Consider the following 25,111-nt stretch of genomic DNA (forward strand, 5'->3'; position numbering starts at 1 on the left):
CAGAGAGAACCCCCGGGGTTGTCCTGGCGAGCCAATTATGCCCAGTTCAATGAGGTAAAGGCTATGAAGCTGAGGAAAGCAGGTGAAGGTATAGGCCTTTTCCAAGTAGAAGTCTCTGAAGACTGTAAAGTAGATTCCATGGCTAATCGAAGGGGCTGTTAATATGATTCAGAGATACCTGAGTGACCATCGCTTGTTGTAGGTCTGTAGTTTGAGTGAAACTAGATGACATTAGCTGTGAGAGACTGGAAACCAAGTTCATGCCTGAGTGTGTTGTACCTCGCCGTGCTCTACAGTTAGGCATATACTGCATGTTGCTGAGGTGGTTGTACCACATCAGATCCAGAGAAGTGGTTGCTGGCCTACTGCACAATTGTTAGTGTGCAGAATTCTCCAAAATCATAAAACTGGAGGAGGCCATTTCATCCTCCTGGGATGCTCAGTCACAAGGATATTTTGAGCCCAACTATGTACTCCCCTGTGTGAGGATTTGGGGATCTGAAAACTTATACCTCTGCCTGCCTTAGATACCTCCATTGTTTATCCTGACTGCAACACTATTTGATTTATCCAAATGGTATCTGAGTCTGGTTTTTTCATCAGTCCAAGTCTGGTATTGACGTTTGGTCATGTAGTCACTTTGTAGATTGGAGGCAGAAGCAGGAGTAATGACATTACTCCAGACCCAGTAGAGATGAAGGGACCAAGATGGTATTGGTGTTGGATTGATGGACAGAGCATCTGCAGTTTGAGATAGCTAAGGACACAAGATGTGTAACAGGAAGAAACATGTGTGCCACATGGCCTTTATCCCTCTGGATCTGGCTCACAAACTTAAAATGGAGCAAAACTTTTTTTTTTCCCCCAAAGGAGTATAAAACTAGACAGACCTTGGCTTTTGTTTGCTGCTCTGGTGAAAATCACTAAGCCAATAGAGGGAGCTAAAGCAGCACAAATGGGACTTGTGGACACAGACTCATTGCAAAGAGATTCCCAAATATTTGGAGAAGGGCTTAAAGTTATTCTAGTCTATGGAATTTGGGGATGCCGCAGAAAAGAGGCCAAAGATCAATAAAAATAATATTGCTAACAAGATTCTGTTGATTACTTCAATATCTACATATTTAATTAAAATGAGTATCATGAATGAGATGCTTCTTTGCTATCATCTAGGTGACGAGGTCCAAAAAAATGTGCCCTTTTTCCTGTTTTAATTGGTGGTGCTAAATGGGAATCTCTGGATTTGCCAAAGCTGAGAGGTGTGATAAATTTTAAATAGTGCAGGCTTTCAATAAACAATAGGCAATAGTACTTTTAATTTAAAAAACAGTGAATACATGGGCCTTAATAGACACTAACTTTACACATTTGCTCAATTTGGCCATGAAAACAGTAAGTGGGACCTATTAACTTACTGAAGGATGAGCTCCATTATTGCAGTAAAGAAAGTTCAGCAAGCTGGAGAAGAACAGGATGCAGTGATTTATATTGATTTATATTGCCTTCATGATGCCTTCTTTTCTACCCTAAGATAGAGGACAAGAAGGAACCATTTGCTTTTACATGGAACAGAATACAGTATACTTTTACTGTGCTGTCTTAGGACTATATTAATTCTATTTTTGCTAATAATTAAGTAAGAAGAAATCTGCCCAAGGTAACCACAGTCTTTTTTTAGTAATAATTTTTTATTTTGAAATCATTTAACATTAACCATATTTTTAAAACTGATGATAATTAAGAAGAACAATCTTATCTGTAGAAGGAGATAGAAAATATGACATCATCTTTTTGGCTGATGAATATACCTAAATAGTGAGGACTCATAAAAGTCCTAAGCATATTAAACATATCCTTAACTAGAAAAATAAGCTGAGAACATTTCTAATTTCACCCTAAGACGGGAGCAAATGGGCTGACAGACTTATTTGGATATTGAAGAAGTCATCTCATACCTAGGAGTATTTTGGGGATCTGTTTGCCAAATTTCACATTGGAATACTGCTTTTAAGCGAGGAGAAAAGTAGCAGATGCCACCATTGGGTCCTTAAGAGCTTATAGATTTTATAATATTGATAGTCTCCATAACAGAGACCTATTGAGATTTGAGACCCTGACAGAAATCAAGAGGAGCATTAGTCATGGGACTTTAGAACTTGATGGTTACCTGATGCAGCTGTCTATTACTCCCCCTTTTTTTTTTATTCTTATGTTAATCCCCATACATTACATCATTAGTTTTAGATGTAGTGTTCCATGATTCATTGTTTGTGCATAACACCCAGTGTTCCATGCAGAATGTGCCCTCCTCAACCCACCACCAGGCTAACCCATCCTCCCACCCCCCTCCCCTCTAGAACCCTGTTTGTTTTTCAGTATTACTCCCCTTTTGAAAGACCATTAAGTGTCTGCTACTGATCACTGGTTAAGATGGCATCTCCTGTAGAAGGGCATCAAAAATAATTCTAAGATTAGAAATTCAAAACTGTCTTGGATAACATTTGAAAGCTATATCGATGTTAGAGGGGAAGCTCAAAAAATATTGCCTATTGGATAGAAATAGTATAGTAAGGAATATACCCAAGGAAGTGAATTGATAGTGGTCCCTCAGATCCATAACTGGTAGCTGCAGCCTGGAGCCCCAACTGTCCTCACCATATTGTTAGGTACTATTAAGTATTAAAATTTTTTGAGTACATGAGTACATGAATTCAAAAGAACATGACTATGGTCAAGTTTAGTTTACCGAGCACTGTCTAACTCCGAAGGGTTATGGAAGGCTGTGACCATCTACTCAGCCACCATGAAGACTCTGATGGGAGACAGGTATGAGTCTTGTTCGATGAGCTAAGTAGGAAGTATTTTGGTTGACTTTTCCACACCTCTCAACACAAGAACTCTCATATTACTGTGTATTTTTATGTAAATTCTTAGCTAATAGGAAAGACCTTCTATAAGCTCTTGGGCTAGAATTTGTTTTGTCTGGCAAGCATCAAAATACCATAACTCAAGGACGAGAAAAAGCTATGGGTTTTCAGATCTCAGATATGGCTTGCTCATGTTGATGTCTATGTGTTACATATGGATGAGAAAGGTGGTGATGACTGGAACATTAAGAAAGATCTATTAGTGAGGTTAGTTTTAAAGGTGGTAACTGGGGTCCAAAAGATGAGTAGACCCTGAGAGACCATGAACTATGAAACACTGGGTTCTACCATGATGTAGCCCTTTGACATCATCTCAAACCATTTCTGTCTTCCGGGATTGCTCAGATAGCCAACAACAGGAGGCAAATCCACCTTTGTTCAGAGGACAGAGCCCAAAGGGATGTGGGCCACTATGTACCATTGGATTGACTATATTGAACCTTTACCTACAGCACCAGGTAGTTTTAAATTATACTGCCTCATATTGACACTTTTTTTCTGGTTTAAACTTCATCCACCCTCAGCATAGTCTACAATTAATGGGCTGGAAATACAGACGTCCATTAATCCCGACCCTCAACTGATATAGTAGCAGAAAAGAGAACACATTCTATAGAATGAAGAGGGCATGAGTGGCTGAAAAATAAAAGACGAAGGAGTCTTTTTGTTTTCATATTCCTCCCAAAGTGGCAGTGTGACTGAAAATGAAAATGGGCAATTAAAGCAATTATTATACAAAGTGATTCCAGGGACAGGATGGGTCACTGGCTTTCTGGACAAGGGGAAACTAAACATGCCACACTACAAAAGCAGGTCATTGGCTGAGCGTGGAATAAAAAAATGAGCATGTGGGAAAAAATGAATGGATTCAAACCGTTCATACCATTTTATATGCTTTTTGGGGGGCAATCCATAACCAAGTCCTATTAATTTGGAAGGGCTGTTTGTCACCCTCACATTATACCACCAAGTACTGCTGTGTCCATTCTGGCTACTCATACTGCTAAGACTACTACTGACAATATTAATAACATTAGTGCTTATTATCCACCTGGCACTATTCTAAGCACTTTATATGTCTCTTTATGTTAAATGTGGGATTAATTGACTCTGGCAAGTCACTGATTTCCAGAGAAAATTGGCTCCTTTTCTCAGAGGTGTTGGAGCAAATACCTTTTACACAACTTTTGAAAGGGGAGAGAGAGAGGAAGCAAGAGAGGAATAAGAACATTATTAGTAAAGTGTTAGTCAAAGTGTTTGGGTTACATGGTACAAAAACTTCCACTCACAGAACTTAGGCCGGATAGAAAATGTATTGGCTCACATAACTAGAAAGGGAAATGGTATTGCTTGAAACAACTCAAACAAGAAAATAAATATCGAGACTCTTTCTTCACATTCTATCCTTGCTTCTCACTGAGTGACAGCTTCATTTCCCCCTACCAGAAATCAGTTTTCTCCTCAGGGCTAGAGCCATGGCCTCTGTTGCTTCCTTGGCTCACATCTTCCCAACACTGCCATTCAAGAAAAAAAGGGTTTCCAGGGTGCCTGGGTGGCTCAGTCGGTTAGCAGCTGCCTTCAGCTCAGGTCATGATCCCAGGGTCCTGGGATCGAGCCTCACATCGGGCTCCTTGCTCAGTGGGGAGTCTGCTTCTCCCCTGCCTGCCTTTCCCCCTGATTGTGCTCTCTCTCTCTCTCTGTCAAATAAATAAATAAAATCTTTAAAAAAAAAAAAAAAGAAGAAGAAGAAGGAAAGGGTTTCCTGACTTTAGGTCATTTCAAGAATCCCAGAGAAGGTCTCTGACTGGCCCAGCTTGGCTCATGTGCCCACATCTTGATCCAAACCCCATGTGCCCGAGAATGGAGTACAGGGATTGGCAGTTGCCATCAGAACCACCTACTCTCTATATATGGGGGCCAGATACCTCCCTTATTTCAGCGAGAGCAGGAGAAACTGCAGGATGCCAAGTGAGGCCAGAGGAGGAGAAAGGGCCTACAAGTGTGAGAACAGCAGGGGGCTGTTCTGCACAACTCCAAGGGCACATTTCATGGTGTTCTGTGTCAATGGCGTCCCTCAGGTGTGCGAAGGAGCAGTTGTGGCAAAAGTCAGAGGGCGGAGACAATGAACACAGCAATAACCAGAAAACTGTAACTGGTCCCTAAGCGAGCCCACGAGGTGGTGGATTCTAAAAAGGCATGGAGGGACCCTCGGGGGTGGGGAGTGAGCATTTGGAGACCTAGTGGTCTTGCTGTGAAGACAGATGGGGTCGACGTCTATTACGAGTGGTAGCCACGTCCTTATCTGCTGTCCTCCACTGGCTGGTATGGCCAGGGGAACTGAAGTTTACGCCTCTCTTCTTAGTCCTTGGGAATGGAAATCCTAATGACCTAGCTTGAAATTGATGCTGCTGACAGAAGAAAAAAAGAGCACTGAAGAGTCCAGTATGTGAGGTTGACACTATTCCCAACTTCATCTAAGAACAGAGGAAGCATAACCTCACGTGGCCTTTCACACCCGAAACAAATGGAAAAGCAATAGAGCAGATCATAAACTTCCCAAGGCAGCCAGTATTCTTATTATACTTTAAAATAATAATAATAATAAATTCTTATTATATTTTAAAATAATAACAAATATATTACTAAATATATTTATAATATATAAAACTATTATATATTATATATTTATATAATATATTTTTATATATTTTTATTATATTATTTATATTTATAATATATATTTATAATATAGTTACATATATATTTGTATAATATATTAATAATATATTATTAAAATAATTCTTATATTTTAAAATAATTATAAAAATTATTATTATCTTAATGAGCATCTTCTTTGATTTTGCTTTAGCACTATCATCAGATGATGCACCAAAGCCAAACAGTGCCAGTGGGCAGACACCAGCCCTGTGCCCACCAAACATTTTGGTGATTAATGTTCTTGGCCCAGAGAAAACAACATCCTCTCTCCAAATTCAGAATTTTATTTTATTTTTTTTTGGCGTAAAACTTTGGAAGCTAGGCCTAAAATTCTGTGACCATTTTGTCTGTTCTAGCTTAATCATAGGATTCACAGTTAGTGTAGGATTTATTTTTACAGCCAAGGAGAAATAGTAGAGTTCATCTATTCTAATCTTTCTTCTTTCTTTCTTGTGAGTTTACTAATATATTTAATTAATTTAATTTTTTTTTTTTTAGATTTTATTTATTTATTTATTTGACAGAGAGCTAGAGACAGCGAGAGAGGGAACATAAGCAGGGGGAGCGGGAGAGGGAAGCAGGCTTCCTGCCGAGCAGGGGGCCTGATGTGGGGCTCGATCCCAGGACCCCGGGACCCTGACCCGAGCCGAAGGCAGACGCTTAACAACTGAGCCACCCAGGCGCCTCCCCCCTTTTTCTAAATTTATTTTAATTATTAAAAATTCATTTATCTGAGAGAGAGCAGGGGAGGAGGGGCAGAGAGAGAGAGAGTCTTAAGCAGACTCCCTGCAGAGCACAAAGCCTGGCACAGGACTCGATCTCACAACCCTAAGATCACGACCTGAGCAGAAACCAAGAGTCGGACATTTAACTGACTACGCCACCCAGGTGCCCCTAATATATTTCATTTTAAATTACATTTTATCTGATTATAAAAGTGACATACGTGAAGATTAAAAAAAGCTGGAAACAGAAAATGCAAATGCCTCACAATCTTTTATCCAGAGATAAACACTGTGAGCTGTTTTTTGTATTCATTATACAATTTTAACTCCCTCCTTTCACTCTTTCCCCAAACCTCACCTCTTCTCCAAGGAACTGTGGCCACTAAACTTTTGATTGGACAGAGGCATCTATCCACTAGGAGGGAGTCAGAAAGAACCATCCCAAAGATCTTGGGAACCTGAAGACCTATTAGAATGTACCTCTCTCATTTTCAAATGAGGAAACTGAGCTCCACAGTCATTTGCCAAAAGCCAATTGGGGGTCCTCTAATGTGGTAGGTAATTGCTTCAAAATTCACTGTACTCCTTTTCAAGTGTGAAGTCCAGGAAATGGACAGAATGCGTCATGTGATAGGGCGCCAGGAAGGCCACTGATTTTCTCTTTGGAAGTTATATGTCTCATCAATGTGTGAAAACAAAGTGCCAAAAAGGAACATTTCTTAGACCAGAATGGGTAACAATCATATATCAAGAAAAATAGCAGACTTTATCTTCTCCTATATAATGAGTAAGTGGTAGGTAAATACAGTTTAATAAGTGTCCACTGATATTAATAATGTCCAGTTGAATTTAAATATGTATACAAATCTTTGAGGGAAGGAAACATTTTTATGATTCTAAATGATCTTCAAAGTGTCATATGTACTTTAGATGTCCACTAGAGATGAACTCTCTATGTGGAAGTAATGGTAGATTTCAATTTTAAATGAAACAGCAAAAATCAATAAATATATAGGCGTGGAGAAAAAGTCCAAACAAATGTCATGGAAATATTCTATTATCAACTTTTAATTTACAATGTAGGTCATATACTGAGAATTTATGTGAATTCATGTCAGAAGGTATTCTGAACCCATCTAGTACAGTCTTTCCCTAACCCTCTGTCCACGTGCGAAGTTGACACGTGGGTTGCTGTTTTATCAAGAGCGGTGTTGGCTTTGTGCTGGCCCAGATGATCTTTGCCCACTCCCACTTCCATCAGAGGCAAGGAGTGAAGGGCTAGACAGTTCACTGATGTAATCTGCTGCCCCCAAAGAGCCTCACCTGGCATTTGCCTTCTTCTCAGGATGGGTTATCTCCCTGTCATTCAAAAGTGTCAACTGTGGACCAGTGGCATCAGCCCCAGGATCATTGGGTGGGCTTGAGAGAAATGCAGAATCATGTCTCACTCCAGAACTACTGAATCAAAACCTGCGTTTTAACAAGGTCTCCGAGTGACTCATGAGAACATTAAAGTTTGAAGAATCACTGGGCTAATTGACGATTAAGGGTTATAGTGCACCTATTTGCCCTCCTCTTCATTGCTCAAACAACACATGCGTATGCAAGCATGCAAACACACACATGATTCAGGTTTAAAACGATAGAGAAGACACAGGTCAAAATCATAGATTCATGGTATTTAATTGCTGGATGCAATGGCAGCCAGTAAAGGTGTTTGATAAGCTCACCTTGTACAGTTTTAAGAGTTTTCAGGTGTAGTTGGTATGTGGTAGGTGGCTATGGATCTATGTGTTTGCATTAGGTTGGGACTATGGCTCTGCATTACTTTTTCCTGTTTGTTTTGTGGTCATGACTTAATAGTCATTGAACCAAAGGTGTAAAGGCAGTTGAAAATACCAGCGCATGGTGTTGTTTACATGAGGATGGTTTATTGGCACCACAGTTCAGACATTCTTTAATTCAGGTTGTCTTTGACTAGCACAGACTATTTAATAGGTTTTTCTAGAACCATATTTCTACTAATATAGTTAAATTGCCTCCTGGTATACAAAGACAAAAGTTCTCACCCAGTTACCCCGGTTGTATTTATCCAATGCTTAAAAAATAGTCTATTTAAGCTAGTTATAAAATAGGAAAAATAAAGTGTAAAACGTCACCCCAGATTGCCCTCAATAGTAGGCAATCCATGATAGGGTTCTCCCCTGGGGAAAAGTCTGAAAGGATGGCATACATAGGTATGTGAGCAATATGTAGACTCATCTTATTTTTGTTTATTAATAATTGCTTATCACTGACACAGTGGATAAGAGATCATCTACCTCATGATGTGTTTGTAATATTGATAAAAGCTCAATAAATCCAATATAAAGTTGTCTAAACTGATAAAAATAATTTAAAATTTAATGTAAACAAAATCATTTAAAAATGTTTCAGACACATGACAAAAATTCTATAAACAATTCGTATCTCTGTTTAGCTTGTTTTAATTTTTGTTCCACAAATAAACTATATCCCCAAATCCATCAAAGTCTCCTTCTGCTTACACTGGGGTTCTCAGTCTTGGCTGCATATTAAAATCACCTGGGAGCTTTACAAAATTATTTCCTAAGCCCAGGCCAAACCCAAGAGCTTATATCAGGATCTCTCTCGAGAGGTAGGACCTTGACATCAGTATTTTCACCTTCATTTGGATGTAGCAAGAGGTTTGGTTGGTCAACAGGTGCAATCTATTAACTAAGGGAGACAGATGTTCATTCAAGATAAAAGGACACCAGATGTTTATTAGGCATTCCATTCCAAGAGCCATTACTTTCCATCTGAAACACATTTGCTTCATCAGTTAGTTCATGTCTCTTTCACCAAAGTCACCAGGAGGATTTAGTGCTCACAAAATAGAGGGGCCCTCTTCTGAAAAGGGCTCTTCTGAAAGTTAAACCTGAGAGAAATGAATAGTTCCTTGTCCTCTGCAGAGAACTGCCATTTGGCTCATTGAACCACACAAAGGTTTTTTAAAAACCAGGTGATATCTTCAGCAGGTGCTCGGTGCTCTGTAGCCATTAGTCTTCCCAAATGACCAGCCCAATCCAGCCAGTTCTCCCATTTGCCCTTGAGCTCAGAGGCTTCCTTCCTAATCTGTCAGCACAGGAAATTGCTGGCAGGTATCTTCTTTCAGGCGAGAGACAGGGAAAACAAAGAGGTTGGAATGCTCCGGGGGTTTGGAGAATGTGTTCAGCTGGGATGGGAAAATTCTCCCCAAAGCAAAGCTGTTCCACCTCTGGTGAACCAGGCCACCCATGTTAAGGACCACAGACAGCATCCAATGTTCAGAATGTTTCTGTGCAAAAATGAGTACGAGCCATGATTTTAGTAAGATTAGTAAAAAAACATGTGATGTAGCTTCTAAAACATAGAATCATTCCAATTTCTGTTACCGACTTTACTTTTCTCAGTTGCACAGCAGATCCTTTTTCTTGATATCCCTGTTTGGAACTAACTGTTTAAAACTAGACATTTAAAGTTGGGTGTTTAGAATCATTAAATCACCATGAGCTGAACTGTAGTGAAGAATAAAGAAAGGTGAGGATTTGGCTAATCGAGGTCCTCTTTAATTCAGTGGACATCTGTTGACACTGGAATGTGGACAAGGCATGTCTGGGAAATGAAGTGATTTCTCCTTCAGCCACGTCCATTCCCTGTCATGCTCACGGGCTAACGTCAAGCTGACGAACAAAGCTCTTCACTTCATGGCTTTTATTTTCTTGGATTATCCAAAAACTTTGCTTCCCTGAAACCAGTTCTGCCACAGATGTCCTTCAGAGACTCCAAGGAATATCTGTTCCTTTAAGTAGTCTACCTATTGCTCAAATATCTATGCATGACGTCCTTCTTGACTTTTCCTTAGGGGACAATCCAAAATTTTTCATTTCTCTGCCTTTCTTCGCTGAAAGAGGTAAACTCTGGATTGATCCTTTGTTCTTAGTTTCTATTCTCCAGCTTCAAATATACAGACTCCCTGGCATTACAGCTATTTCAAAGAGGAAATATTTTCAAATTTGTAAGATTTCCAAAGGAATATAATCTCCAGATATGTATTTAAAAATGTGGTGGCTTAGCTTTCTGAGAACCTGTCATAACGTTCTTACTACAGTCTTCACACAAAATACATCAGAGCAAAACAAAATATTCCTTGACATCCTTCATTTCAGAAAAGAGCCCTTAATATAGTCCATAACGGTTTATTCAGTATTGTGGGAGATCCCAAGTGTAAAATACAATTCTTTCACAACCAGGAGTTTCTATTTTTATTGGAGAGACCAAATATGAAGCACTTAAATGATATATATCTACATATTATATAAAGTTTAAATATTTATAAAAGATATTAAGTAATATATAAAATATAAAATATATACTATTAAGTGTATGACATATAATGTTAATATATATAGTCAGTTTACAGTGTTGAGATAGCAGCAAAAGTTTTAATAGGCTTTCCAGGAGAGAGAGAGAATGGGAGAGAGGGAAAGAGGGAAAAATCTTACACTGAGTTTGGGGTGAGTGTCCTGATGCATGGAAGAATTCAGAGCAGAGCAGAAGCCTTTAGCTCATCTGCTTTGGGAAGGAGCTTTATAATAACGATAATGTTAAAAATAATAATAGCCAATATTTATTGAGTGTGCCCCACCAATATAAAACAGTTGTTTGTATACTGCTCACGTTACACACACACCCCACTTTTGAAGCATTTACCATGGTGAGGAATGTGGGGAGGTGGAAGGAAGAGGGAGGGTAAGAGATAGTTACGCAAACAAATACATAAATAAACAAAGCTATAATAGGCACTGGGTATGGCTGTGATTTCCTCTTAACTGGCAACATGTTTGTGGATTTTTAGACAGAAACAGAACCCTAGGGGCACTTTCCATCAGTGCCTCAGAACCTGAAATACAGTGGGATGTGGTTTTCATCTCTGTGGTATTAACTTTCATCAAAAGATGGCAGCAAAGCTCAGCTAGTTCTGCAGAAGTCACTTAACCACTAGGGGAGAAGGGGAATGGCCGCTCAAGTCTTCTTAAGGTTCATGGGTAACTGGGGGAAAGATTGTCTTGGCAATTACACACGGACTTCGTTTTCTGCTCGTGTATCACAGTATTTATTAAATATTAAAAAATCACAAGTTCAATACAAGCCAAGTGGCAATATTAAAATTACATTTATTCATTCATTTGTTAATTTACAAATGTAAATATCCATTAATTTCCCAAATGTTTGTGGAAGCTGGCACTGTGCTGGGGGCTGATGATGCCTGTCAGCAAAAACAGACACAGTCCTAGCTCTCCCTGAACACACACAGTGTGGGCAGAAATGAATTTACAGTTATTCATAGGAATATGATTACCACAGGATGAGAGCGGGGATTTTTGACTGTCTCATTCCCTGGTGGATCTCAGGTGCCTGGCACAAAGTAGGTGGTCAGTAAGGGGCTGTTGACTGAACGGAGTGTAATTACAAATCTGAGATGCGTTATCCGGGACATAATTCTATGTGAGTGTCTAGCAAAGGAATATTGCCTGGGTTTGAGGAAATGATACTGGAGACAAGGCCAGAAAGATAAGTGGGCGGTAACTAGGAGGTTACACATTCGCATGTGTATTAGGGGGCGAGGCGTTCCCAGGCATAGAGAACACTAGGAGAAAAGGCCTTGTGGTAGCGGTGGCTTGGGGGGGCAGAGGGGAAGGGGGGAGTGGAATAGGGAGCATGGCTTAATGAAGGGAACTAAAAGACAGCCAAATTGGCTGCAGCATGGAGTGAGGGGTGGTGCAGTGATGCACGGTAGATCAAATGAGTGATGTGAAGAGCCTCTGGTATAAAGAATGAGTTTAAGAGGAACAGAAGTAGACTTCAGGGGGACAAGTGGAGGTTACGTATTGCAGGTCCAGATGAGAGATGACAGAAGCTTAGACTGGGGAGGAGCTGATGGAGTGGAAGGAAGCTGTCAAGGCCACCAGGTACTTAGCAGGCAAAACCGGTGGGACTTGGTAGTGCATAGGTTCTAGAGGGTGATGGAGAGAGGGGTTCCAAGGATGACTTCCAGGTTCCTGATCTGTGCAGTGGGAGGTGTGGTAGATAGTAAGTCTTGCAGGGAATCCATCTGGGGGGAGGAGAGAAAATCATGAGTTCTATCTGGGGTGGGTTGGGAATTTGAGACATCCTAGTAGAAATATTAAATGCATGTTGGATTTAAGGGTCAGACCTCAGAGAGGTCTGGGGTAGAAATGGATTTGGGAGTTATTGGCCTGTAGATGACATTTGAAGGAGAGGGCATGTTTGAACCCATTTAGGGAGAGAGAGTAGGAAAAGAAATGGGGCCTAAGACTGGCCTGGAGGAGTTCCCACAGTTAGGGGCCAGGTGGAGAAGAATGGGACTGCACACAAGACAAAAGGAATGGCCAGAGGAAATAGGAAGAAAACCAGAAAAGAGTGTTGTGAGCACAATGGACAGAAGCAGGGAGATCCTCCCTGTGTCCTAAGACAGGTCAGCATGTCCATCCTCCACCACAGTCCTTCCCTTCAGTATGCTCATTCATTCATTCATTCATTCATCCATTACCCCTACGAGGCCCAACACAGACGTCCTTGGCTCCTGGTAGATCCAGACCCTAGGATATAGTCACTGCAGAGCCGCCAGAACCACACGTCCGGTCAAACAGGAGTAAGGAATAATGGCATGAGAGAAACTACAGTTGATTAGTGAAAGAAATTTATTTAGAGATACAATGGGAAAGACGACTGGAATAAGTAAGGGTCAGGAAACCTGAGATCCCATCTGAGTCGCCCCACTGGCTGCTGTACCAGCTCTGGGGTCTGTCTCACCGGGCTTGATTTCAGGGTTAGTATCATTACATTGCAGGGGAGAGAACAGAGCGTGAGTCGGTAGGTGGGGAAAGAGGAGGGAAAGGGAAAATAATACTCACTCTACCTACCTTGTGGGATTTGTATGCAGATCTTATGAAATCCAGTGTCTAAATGTGCTCTGGAAAATATCGATCATCAGATATGTTTCTATATGGCATTAGGATTTTTCATTAGTCTTATAAAATAGAACAATATAATTTCCAAATCTGGAATGTTTCCAGGCATTTATTCCTAAAAAGCTGTGTGGATGGATGCATTTCATTCCTTTCTAGCCTGCTGCCAGCACCGTATTCTCTTCTAACTAAAAACAAATTAAAACAAAACAAAGAAAACATCCCTAAAATGTATTATTGATGCAAGGAAAAAGATAAATATAGAATTTTAACAAGACAGATTTGGGACTGCCCAAACTAATGGATTTCAGGCCAACGGTGCAAACAAAAGGCTTACCACTAAATCCCCAAATCTGCTTTAAAAGCTGAGGAGAAGGGAGAGGGCTCATCCAGCCATTACCTGGAAAACCCCGACTCTGTGAGGTGGCTCTTTGGTGACCTCTCTTCGGGAGGGCCATCTGGTGCCTGGCTTTTTAATCAGCGTCCTTCTGAGGGGTGGTTGTGGTGCCAGTGTTGGTGGGGCAAAGCCTTTTCTTCTTTCAAGCAAATTCTCTCTAGAGCAACACTGCATCAGCCAAAATAGTCAGTGGCCTGGCATGAGCACCGGGCTCCAGCATCTTCTATCATAAACCCTTATGGTTGAACTGCTCTGATAGGATTCAAGCTTTCCTTTCCTAAATAAAATGTTGACGTGAGAGGGTGGACATCTCATTCACTTCCTTCAATCCTGCTTTAAAAGTCCTCGAGTCCACAGGCTGATGTACCACAGACGAAGCTTCAGCTTCAGGGTTTTTCAATGGAAGAGCCCCTTCTTGGGCCCTGTACTTTGTCTTCCCTTAGTAATTTGGTATTATTTTTTCTTAAAGAGCCAGCGCCGCCAAAACCCACTCTACCCTTGCTCTGAACTGGCAAGAGCAGGCTAGACGTGCAAATTACCAAGATAGTAATGGGGAGGTTGAGGACTTTAATCCGCTTTCATGGCCCATTTCACTCCAGACTTTTAAGGTGTATTTATATAACCTGGATTCTCGAATTCTCTAGGATTCTGGCTTCATTCTCTCTTAAGTAAGAAAAATGAATTGAGCTCCCCCTTTCAAATTCAAATAAATGTAGGGAATCCAGTGTGCGTCCCCCATTTCTAAAGTTTCTTGGAAGCTGGGTAGAGAGGAGAGGGGTGACTTTTCCCTGTTACCTCTCAGGCTGAGTTCTTCGTCCTCTAGTAGCTTCTCACTACTTCTCACGTGTGAGTTCAGCCCCACTTCCTTCAGTGCCCAAAGCAGGCCTTACACAAGACCATTGCTGAAGGTAACACGTTTCTACTGAAAGGCCGAGGGGACTGAGGGCAAATCTTAGAATAGCAGGAAAAAATTGTAAATCAAATACTGGGCACGATTTTTCTTCAAGACTATTCTCTTCATGGAAGGTTCTGCCTTTGCAGTATTAGGATCGGTTCTCTTGTGGAATCTGACCCCTCTTCCCCTAACTTCCCTAAGTCCCTCAGAGGCCACACACTTCCTCCCTCTAGAGCAGCTACGAGAAAACTCTTGTACTTGATGACACAGACCAGTTTGTTTCCCTCAGGTTCAGGCCCAGGGAGCTTTGCCTTTCACAACCAGAGAGCTATGCAGTGATGCATCTCATCATGACCCTCCAAGACGGAAGGAGTATTGATCGTTCCCTGCCCTGCTTTAAACATAAAAAGTTCATTTCCATTATATTTGAAGCTGAATTTTTATTAACAGGGCTCCAGTTTTTGAGAGCATATAGCATAGCTCATACCTTTTGGGGTTTGCATTTATAACTCTTAGCAAACCGGCCCTTCACATTCTGGATAAAGTAGTAAAGTAACTGGTAAAGTAATTCTGGACAGAAGGGTCTTTTCACTTTGTTTTCCGTTCCCGTGCATCCCCCTTCTCCTGCCCACACAACCATCGTTTCCTCTGATAGTAAATTTAGACTGTCTCAGTTCCATGCTTGGGCAAGTTGTTGGCAATTTTAAACCCACCTGGACTTTGGGGATCTTGAAAAACAAGCCACATTGGTGTTTCATGGAAACTCACGTTTTGATCTCTGATGTTTACTGAAAACTGTGGTCTCTAACCTGCATTATCAGTTAACCTTTGGTTACTTGCCTTCTTTCTCCTTGAGAAGCAGATCATTGTCAACGTATAATTTTCACAAGGTCAAAAACATGACCATTATACGAAATAAAATGAGCACACACTAAAGATTTTCTTACCTCATTAATGAAGGGCCAAAATTGGTTCAAAGGAACATAGGAGAATTAGATTTGTATTTGTAGTCACTGAAAGAAGCTACACCAGAATACATGACTGAATTACACACAAAATCGGTTTGTGTTATACAGGGCAATAAAACTGAGACTTTGGGTTGCTATCTCTATTTACCAAGCAGAGATAATTTCTTTGTGGGCAAAATCCATTTGTATGCTATCACACAAGAATCATTTGCATTGCTTTTCATTTACCACAAGTTAACATACACAAAATAATAGTAAATAACAGGTCCAAAAAGGTGCACAGCCCACCTCTAGAGAATTAGGTGATCCTTGGGTGGGCCCACTGGATGTGTTCCAATGTGACATAGAAAGCGTAGGCAGTCATCCTTGTTCCTTTTTCCAAGTTTTACATCTGTTTTGTCCTTAACATTAGAAAACAACTGTATTTCCCTCTCGCCTTCTCTAGGTATATCAATCATTTAAAAATTCTTTGTTCAACAACAGTTTCGATGATAAAGCCAATTATTTTAGAGAACAATATACCTCACATGGTTCTGAGTTGTAAGCCCTCCCTAAATCGCCCCCTGCCCCAAATGCTCTCCTATTTAAAATACCCTATGAATGGCTCAGGTGCATTTACCTTATCCCCTAGAACAAGATATTCATATACATGCAGAAGACTGAAGAGCACTGGCCACGGGTTCTGCCACAGGACACCTAGCATGCCTACACTGCGCTGAAGGGATCATAATGAAGTTTTCATTCAAGATACAAAAACACGGTAGTTTACTTGCTCTCCATTAACCTTGACGTATTAAACTCAAGTTAGAAAATCTTAAGAAGAATTGAAACAACAGATTCTTCTAGGTTATGGGCATGATTTTAAATACATCACAGGGAGAAAAGTATAAAATGTTATGTATCTTCTGAATGCTTATCTTTGCAGTCAGTGGCTCACCAGAGGGCAAATGCACAGTCCTGGAACAGGGATGACTTCTGCAGCTGCGCGTGTGAGTTGTGCTTGGCGTAGTGACCGCCTGATTCTTCCCAGCCCACCACTTTGGAAGGGGTGCTTCTAGAAGTGTCTATATGTTAGCACTGCAGGAAGGAGCCTATTCTGAGCTAAAGTAACACTGGCAAGAGTTAGCTGGGCTTTGGAAACATTTATGTAACAAATAGCTTAAATGTCCATCTGCCGCCTCCCAGCCTCCATGCAGGAGTTCCAAATTCCAGCTCTAATCCCACAGAATTCCCACGGCTCTCCTTTGGCTGAGCTATTGCGAAAATTCTTTCTGCAGCTGTTGGGGAGGCCGGCTGCAATCAGGTCAGAGTAGCAGTGACCACGTTGAGCTACTGCACATCCAAAACTTAGTATCTACAGTCACTGAGGGTCAGTAGAATGAGAACACTTCGGAATCTACTGATAATCCCTAAACTTAAATGTTGATTAGGCTGTAATAAACCCCATGTTGCCAGAGGACCATGCATTAGGCCAATAATCAGCAGTATTTATCAAGTTAAATTTATCCTCCCTTTATTTCCCTTGCTTATTCTTGTTGAAAAACAAGATGGAAAAATCGGCCAAAGGGTGACGGAGAAATAAGTTATCTCTGAGTTTTACAAAATCACATATGTCTATTTATGTAATGTGGACTACACTGATATACAGGAAATGCTGCTTTTTTTTTTTACATTTTTAAAAATTGGGGCAAAATATATATTACGTAAAAGTTACCATCTTAACAATTTTTAGGCGTAGAATTCAGTGGCGTTAAGTACATTCACCATGATGTGCAATGATCACCATTGTCCATTTCTAGAACTTTTTCATCATCCTGAACAGAAACTGTACCCATTAAACAGTAACTCCTCATTCCTCCCTCCTCCAGCCCCTGGCAACCACCATCCTCCTTTCTGTCTCCATGAATGTACTATTCTAGGTCCCTCATATAAATGGAATAACACAATAGTTGTCCTTTTGTATCTGGCATGTTTTCAAGGTTCAACACTGCTTTGTTTTTAAACAACGTTACTTTCGATCCTGCATTTGTCTCTCATAGAGAAAATAACTTAGTAGTATCTTGTAATATGATTTAATATGTCTCAAACTCAAAATCCCCAGTTTTGCCTTACAAAACAGCTTATCCAAAAATGGATCAGTTGGGCTCTGATTACTTTTTATTTTCTTTTTTTAAGCTAGGTATTGGCTCTGTAAAAATATCAACAGGGAAAAGAGAACAGGAAAAAAGCTTCCCTAAGTGATTAATCTTGGCTGCAAGTTTGACTTAAAATTCGGTAATGAAATGAAATCTGCTCCTTGTACCTAGACTGAAAAAAATCAACCACAGTATGTTCTGTTCGTTGCTCTTTCTTGGGAGCCGCAGAGAGATGGGACCATGACGGATGCCACTTGTTAGATGATAATGGCATGCAGTCGGTATCCAGCAGACCCGGCAGAAATACTTGTAAGCACAAGAAAAATATGCCCAGATAGTCTACTTCATTTTTCAAACTAAAAAAAGCCAATTGCCTCTCCACTCTGTGCCCAGAATGCTGCCTCTTCTGGATAGAGGCTCAAGCATGGATTTCCATGCCCAGTGAACCGGGGTGTGTATTAACCAGCCAATCAGAACTTCTTTCATCCCAGTTCCCTCCCTGCTCATCACACAGGGCCTTCAATACTGGATCAGGATGGGGGGAAGGAATGAACCAAGAGAAGAATGTAATGGGAAAATAAGATCAACTGTGATCATGGAGTAACCACCAACCTAGTTCCTCCCAGCTGTGCTCCAGTTATAATCAGTAGCTCCCAGGTGTGCAGCAGAACAACTGTCCCGAAAAGTAAATTCTTTATGATAAGCTGCTCCTGAGCAGTTCCACTTCAATCCAAACTTGTGCCATCAAAGGAAAGCCTCAAATTATGTGAAGCTTAAAACACAAACACACGCGAATACACATGCAAGACCAAAATGAGATACAGCGAAGAGAATAAATTAGCACCAGCTGCAGCCCAATTAAGCAAAGGCTTCCACAAGGGAAAGCTTACTTATAATTTACCTAAACAAACCCTCTCCCTTTTTGTTGCAATTTGCTGCTTATTAATTTTTCTTATTAAAATGACTACAAAGAGCAACCAAGAGCATCGTTATCACATCAGGAAAAAAGAAAAAAAGCATTTCTTCTAAACAAGAGTTGGTATTTTTAGCTAAATATGTGTGTTTGTAACATTTAAAAAATAAGACTTAAAAAACTCAAAATTGCACATGCACATAGTTAAGAAAGCCAAAGTTTATGATAAAAACAGTAATTTCCAGCTCCATCCCATCTTGTGTCCTCAGAGACTACAGCTTTCCTATCTTTCTGCTGTTTCTTCTGGTATTTGTCTCTGTATTTCTAGATAATATGCTTCCATTGTGATTTCTGGATTTCTGATTTGTTTTTACCTGTTAACTTTCTATATGATGAAGATTTTGCTGCCTTTTGTTATGAGTCCTACCACTTCTAACCTCCCTTCCATCCCCCAAACTTCCAATATAATTATATTGAGGGGAGAGAGGGAAGAAGAGGGTAAAGAAAGTCTGAGATCTTGTTCTATGGCATATTGTGAAATGCATCTGGACGGGCAAAGAAGAAAATAAAGTAACAGCAATCTCTTGCCCAGTGCTTGCTTTGCACTGACAAGATTCCAGGCACCTTACGTATATTAATTCTCTGAACCCTCACAGCAACCCTATAAAGTAGGTACCAGGACTACCCCCATTTTAAAGATGAGAAGACTAAGGCACAGACAGTGTAAGTAACCAGGAGAAGCTACACGTCATCCATAGTCTCTAAACTAGATCCAGGATCACAGATGTGACAGCTCTTTGAAAAATTGGAAGCAGAGGAGATCATGGTAAAGCTGATGATGCCTGGCCGCTATCGGACACACACGTACAGCCCAGAACCAGAGCAAGAAGGACGCACAAAAGCTAACCCAGGCTTTGTGGAGGAATGATGTGTATGCAGTTCGGAGGGGTTCCTCTTCAAGTAAAAGAGTGTGAATTTCGGTACCAAAATCAATATTTATTTAGCATAAAAAAAGAAATCAAAACAAATTAAAAATCTAAGATAGTGATAAATACCACAAACATTACGACATGCAGAAAAACCACATCATATATTCATTAACAGCCTGATGTGCCTCTCTAGTCCTTTTTCCCCCTATTTTAGCTGCATGCTCTTCGATTGCCTTTTCATATATCAACAGTGTTGTAATATCATTTGCTAAAGAGAGCCCAGAGCGAATTCATTCTTTCCTCTACCATGACTGATTAAAAATGTGCTTTTAATATTAATGGTGTAGCACTTTATTTTGGTTTTACAACTTGTTGGAAATACCATGTGAATCTTAGGATGTTGTCCAACTTGAAATCTCCAGTATATAGATTTTTCACCATGGGCTGATAATTTCAGGGCATTTCCAGGGTCATTGCGTTGTGACAGTCTTACCTACTCTTTGAATTGACATTCATAAACCAATGACTAGAAAGGGACCCAGAGTGCGGAGGCCTCCGGCTTCCTGCCTCTGAAGGTGTAGACCCCAAAGCCATAAGCCCCTGCCCCCTACCGCCCAGGTGCTCTGGCCGTCACCTCCCACCTTCGATGTTGCCCCTCAGGTCCAGGCGACAAAGTCTGTTGCTTTTCTAGGAGGTAGGAGGACTAGACTGCCCCCAAGAGCCGCTCAGATTTCATCTCCTAGGCTGAAGACGAAAGGGCATTGACGCAATGGCCCCGTGATCCAGGCCAACGCTGGCAGCCCGCGCAGCAGCCTCGGAGGGGCAGAAGGCTCAGGCAGCCCAGCAGGTAAAGCCGTGACTTATCCCAGGAAGGAGGCCAGGGCTTGATGGGCAAAGACTGAGCCAAATACACTAATGGGAAGACTAGCTAGACTCTGCCTGAGCGGAAAGGTAAGTATGCATTTCATCCTTCAAATCAAACACCTGAGACATCCCACCAAAATAAAGTCATAAATCTTCATTTGAACAACCTTCATTATAAAGCCGTGGGAAGAGCATAAGTCAGGTAGCTAATTGGACTAGCAGACAGGAGACAGGGGTTTTGCTGCCTGTTCTCGGCCGCACTGAACATTTTCACACCTACCCCCACACCCGCCTACAGTTCCTCACTCTAAATGGGAAACTGGAATGGATCACCAGCTTGGCCCCTTTCAGGACTCTGGACTAGCCACACAAGAGTGGGAATTGGAATCCCTACCCCTCATTTCCCAAACCAAACAGACAATTAGCTGCGTGGGAACCCAGTTCTGGCCACATTTACTATGTTCATCTCAGAGCTGTGGGGGTCATGTGCCAGCCTGGGAATGTAAATGCAAATCCAAAAGAGGGCACCATAAACCATTCTATAAGAATAGAATAGTCTCCACCGTCATCCCGGAGTTTTAGAAGTTGTACGAATTCATGAAAACTTGGTGCCCAAAGAGTTAAATAGAAAAGGGGGTATATGAATGAGTCCACAAGCACCTTCTAGCTGAAGGCTTGCAGGATGCATCTCCAACGATGGAGGTAAAAAGGAATATCATTTCCCGAATAGAGCATCCAAATGCTTTTCACCTCCTCCTCCTTTTCCTCCTCCCTGCCCTCCTCGTCCTTCTCATTCATGTACAATAAAGAGAGGCTTGTCACTTTCTAATTTGTGTTCATGTAAGCATCTTAAGACAACTTGTGGGTTTTTCTAGTTAAAATCTTAGGAAATAAGCTGGTGGGCTGCTTCTTCTCCTATCCATGGAAAAAAATATATGTTTTAATCATGTGCATTTCATAAGCGGTAAAAAACAAAACGCTTTCCCCAAATATAGTCCCTGGTGTGCAAATCTGTTTAGAACATCCTGCTTTGCAAGAAAAACACCATAAGATCTCTGGTGTTGATTGTTTTTAAGAATGAGTGTCAGCACTTTTTTTCTGATCAATATTTTTTTTTCTTATTTTATGAATCGTTGTTGTTATCTCTGGTAATAAAAGTAACACATGGCTGTAATAAAAGTTACAAAGTGCACACCATAAAACAGTAAAAGTCCCTATAACCTCAGAGATAAACACTGCTTGGTTTATATTCATCCAGATATTTTTTCCGTGTATGCTATTATAGATCTTTATAGTACATATAAATTGAAATGAGAACATACATAATGCTTTTTTTGCTTTGCCTTTTTTCTTTTGAAACTTGGCTCTCAGTAGTGGACGTCTCTCTATGTCAATACATGGAGAGTTGCTTCTCTCTTTTCCATACCACCACAGTGTCCCCTCGTATGGAATTATGATTGTTTAATCTGCTATTGATACGCATTTGGGTTGTTTCCACTGCTCCTGAATAGGAACAGTAATGAATAAAATTCTTGTATAATAATCTGTGTGCCACACCTGCAAGTGTTTCTGCAAGAGAAACTCCTAGAAAGGTAATTGCAGGGTCAGGGACTATGCATATCTTAATTTGAACACATATTGCCAAACTGTCTTCTGAAAGGATTGAGTCAGTTCGTACCCACCACCACGACTGAATAAATTAGCTTGCCTTTTCCTCTCACACTTCTGCTAACACTTGTACACCCAAGCTTTTTTAGCAGGCTCCACACCCAGCATGGAGTCCGCTGTGGGGTTCCATCTCATGACCTTGAGATCACCACCTGAGCTGAAATCAAAAGTCCAGTTTAACCGACTGGGCCACCCAGGCACCCCTAAACTTTTAAAGCCTTACCAATCTGATAAACAACAAAAAAGATATGTCTTGTTTAAATTTCTCACATTTGGATTTATTGTAATATAAGATATAAAGATATTATGTATGGAATCACTAATGAATAACCACTAAATAGTAAACAAGTAAATAAAGCAGTAGTGAAAAAATTTAGTTCAGTACTTTCTTTTTTTTAAAGATTTATTTGAGAGAGAGAGAGAGAGAGCGCCACGAGTGGGGGGAGGGGCAGAGGGAGAGGGAGAGAACTTTAAGCAGACTCCCCACTGGGCACAGAGCCCTATGCATGGGGCTGGATTTCACGACCCTGAGATCGTGACCTGAGCCAAAACCAAGAGTCTGAAGCTTAACTGACTGAGCCACCCATGCACCCCAGTTCAGTACTTTAAGTTTTCTCTATGTCTCTGCACCAAAATTAATAAATCATCAAATAAAAGTGCAGGTGACTAAGGGGGGGAGTTACATATTGGGAGTAGCCAGGGTCCATTTCATTCTCCCAGGCTTAGGGAGTTCCAGAGTGGGTGATGTGCTCAGGGTCCTGCCTCCTTCCTGACCCGTGCTAATCCCCGTGAGCCCACACATCAGGACTAAAATGAGAACTACTCACAGAGAGCCAAGCCGGGCAAAGAGGCTAAAAGAACATCACAATGAGAGCATGAAGGGGAAGTGTCTCTGTGATTCCTTCCTTCAAATTAAAAGAGAGCCCTAAATTCCACATCTGCCTCTTTCCCTCAGTGAACAAAGGTGGTCTTTAAAATGCAATTGGCTAGGAGGGCAAATGGTCTCTCCACTATACAACTAATGGGATGGCAACAGTCATTGTCTTGGAAACGGGGTTCCCTCTGAAAGGAGCCTCCTTGGTTTGTTTCCTAGTGTTTTTCTCTAGTTGAAAAAGAAATGCATGAGCAGGATAAAATAAAATTCAGGCAGTACGAGAAGACCTAATGAAAAGTGAGCTGCTCTCGCCACCCAGACCTCCAGTCTTGATACACCTGTTAATAATTTCTGGTGTATCCTTCTGGTAATTTTCTATGCACACAACATAATATTTTCATAAATGGAAGCATACTGTGCACACTTCTGTTTACCTTGCTTTTTTTCAGCTAACACACTGTATGGATTATTCCAAATCTTCATATGTGGATGTACCTCATTCTTCTTAACAACTGTACAGCGTCTGATGGTGGCTACAATCTATTTCACCTGTGCTCTACTGAAGAGGACCAAGAGGTCGACGTCATGGTTCGGGTGTGATACGTCCACACGGTCCTTTATGCTAGTACATGTGCAGAATCTACTCCTAAAATGGAATGGCGGTGTCATAGTATTTTTGCATTTTTAATTTGGCTAGATATTCCCTAATCATTTTCCAAAAAGGCTGTACCATTTCACACTTCCACCAACAGTCCATGGAAGGGCTTTTCCTCATTCTCTGAGAAGAAACTCTGTCAGGATTATCAATCCCACACGTACGACACAAAACTGTCCCAAAGAAATGGATTTGTAAATGAAAGACCCAAATTACATAAATCAGAAACCTTCAAAGTAGTCAAATCAGGTCCATTGATCTGAATCTCTCTTTATGATGACTTTGTATGTCCATTTACTCTGAGATCTTCGTGAGCCACACCAACTCGGCAATTTTACCCATAAATCACCTTCTCTGAAGGAGGTGATGGTTTCACCGCTTAAGTGCTCATACTGAAAAAGCTTGCCAGCCCATCCTCCCATTCTGAAGCTTGAGTTTACCCTCTTTCCCAAGTTGTTACCAGGATAATTTTCCATTGTCCCCAAATAACCTCTGCTCTGAGCCCCTGGCTGCACAAAGAGAAAGTGACCACATTCACTGTTATTGATAATTAATAATAATGCTGCCTTCAGGTCATATGGAACTTCTCCACCAAAGTGCCCTTAACATTTTCATATAGGTTAGGTTGGGAAGGTGTGGTTGAAATCTGTGGAGACACAGGCAGAAGTTATTTTGAGATCTTCTACATCAACTACGAAAACAAGATCCCGTGTCAGGGTCTCAGAGTAAGTCAAGGCGGATCCAAGGAAACCAGGTACCAGGACTTCAGAGAAATTCAGTAAGTGATATTACTTGTTTTAGTCTCTTTTGGATTCCTTCAGAATCTGAGGGTGACCTTTAAAAACGCGGTGCCGGGGCACTGAGATGCCAGACCTCCTTCCAGCATGAGTGTTGTTAGCAGGTGATCCCCTGCTCTCATCTGGGCACCCTAAATCTAGATACTGAGGGTACAGGTTCCCATACTCTCATACTCTCATCTTGTATAGGGCCTAGTTTATTCAGGGGAGTGACATAGACTGAGAGACTTGATTTTGGGTTCCAGAGAGTGACAGGAAGGTACCTGCTGCTGTTCTAAGCTCTCCAGTCCAGACAGTGTAGACATCACTTGCCCTTTGCCCTAGGACCTGGATGTCCCAGGGCTGATCCTCACCAGTGCTGAGCCCAACTCAGAGTCCGCTGTGCCCCTGAGGCCACCATTCCCAGGTGCAACCAACCCCTGGCCTAGGAGCCCCATTGAGTAGATTCTGAAGTTTTTGTACTGCTCAAGGCTCCCCAGCCGGAAACGGCACGACATCTTCAATACCAATCAGGGCGGAGCTGGAACATCCCCAGGCCTCCAAGAGAACACCAGGGGTAGGAAAAGGAAGGAAGGAGAAAGTTAACCATTATTACACCTCCGTTCTGTGTCTCGA

The sequence above is a fragment of the Mirounga leonina genome, unplaced genomic scaffold (genome assembly GCF_011800145.1).
Source record: "Mirounga leonina isolate KUSES-001 unplaced genomic scaffold, KU_Mleo_1.0 Mir_82, whole genome shotgun sequence".
Classification (NCBI taxonomy): domain Eukaryota; kingdom Metazoa; phylum Chordata; class Mammalia; order Carnivora; family Phocidae; genus Mirounga; species Mirounga leonina.